Source organism: Rhinopithecus bieti, unplaced genomic scaffold, assembly GCF_001698545.2.
Source record: "Rhinopithecus bieti isolate Rb0 unplaced genomic scaffold, ASM169854v2 scaffold_16999, whole genome shotgun sequence".
NCBI classification, from domain to species: Eukaryota; Metazoa; Chordata; class Mammalia; order Primates; family Cercopithecidae; genus Rhinopithecus; species Rhinopithecus bieti.
In genome coordinates, this window is record NW_016808939.1 from 2,127,223 (window position 1) to 2,128,595 (window position 1,373).

Here is a 1,373-nt window from a genome sequence, read left to right on the forward strand (position 1 = left end):
CGTCAAATTGTAACCCCAATGTGGGAGGTGGGGCCTGATGGGAGGTGATTGGATCACAGAGGTGAATTTCCCCTTCGGTGCTGTTCTCATGATAGTGAGTGAGTTATCGTGAGATCTGGTTGTTTAAAAGTGTGTAGGCCGGGCGCGGTGGCTCAAGCCTGTAATCCCAGCACTTTGGGAGGCCGAGGCGGGCAGATCACGAGGTCAGGAGATCGAGACCATCCTGGCTAACATGGTGAAACCCCGTCTCTACTAAAAAATATAAAAAACTAGCCAGGCGAGGTGGCGGGCGCCTGTAGTCCCAGCTACTCGGGAGGCTGAGGCAGGAGAATGGCATGAACCCAGGAGGCGGAGCTTGCAGTGAGTTGAGATCCGGCCACTGCACTCCAGCCTGGGCGACAGAGCGAGACTCCGTCTCAAAAAAAAAAAAAAAAAGTGTGTAGCAGCTCCCTTCTGCCTGTCTTCCTCCTGATCCAGCCGTGTAACACATGCCTACTTCCCCTTCACCTTCTGCCATGATTGAAAGTTTCCTGAGGCCTACCCAGAAGCAGAAGCTGCTTATGCTTCCTGTATAGCCTGCAGAATCATGAGCCAATAAAATATCTTTTTTTTATGAATTACCCAGTGTCAAGTGTCTCTGTATAGCAGTGTGAGAATGAACTAATACAGAAAGTTGATACTAATACAAAGATATATGAAAATGTGAAAGCGGTTTTGGAACTGGGTAGTGGACAGAAGTTGGAATTTTGTGGAGGGCTCAAAAGAAGACAGGAAGATGAGGGAAAGTTTGGAACATACTAAAGACTTGTTAAACTGTTGTGGCCAAAATGCTAATAGTAGTATGGACAATGAAGTCCAGGCTAATAAGGTCTCAGATGGACATGAATAACTTATTGGGAACTGGAGCAAAGGTCACTTGTTAAGTGTTAGCAAAGAGGTTAGCTGTACTGAGCTCCTGCTCTAGGAATCTGTAGAAATTTGAACTTGAAAGAGATCATTTGGCTGGGCACAGTGGCTCATGCCTGTAATCCCAGCACTGTGGGAGGCCGAGGCAGGCAGATCACGAGGTCAGGGTATCAAGACCATCTTGGTTAACATGGTGAAACACCATCTCTACTAAAAATACAAAAAAAAAAAAATTAGCCGGGCGTGGTGGCAGGCACCTGTAGTTCCAGCTACTCTGGAGGCTGAGGCAGGAGAATGGTATGAACCCGAGAGACAGAGCTTGCAGTGAGCCGAGATTGCGCCACTGCACTCCACCCTGGGTGACAGAATGAGACATCATCAAAAAAAAAAAGAAAGAAAGAAAGAAAGAAGGAAGGAAAGAAAGAAAGAAAGAAGGAAGGAAGGAAGGAAGGAAGGAAGGAAGGAAG

The 1,373-nt window shown here is 47.1% G+C and overlaps 1 protein-coding gene across 1 annotated transcript in view; it reads right to left on the bottom strand.

Moving 5' to 3' along the window:
* Positions 1-1,373, bottom strand: part of DDX60L (DExD/H-box 60 like) — a 120,073-nt gene that overhangs the window by 24,185 nt on the left and 94,515 nt on the right.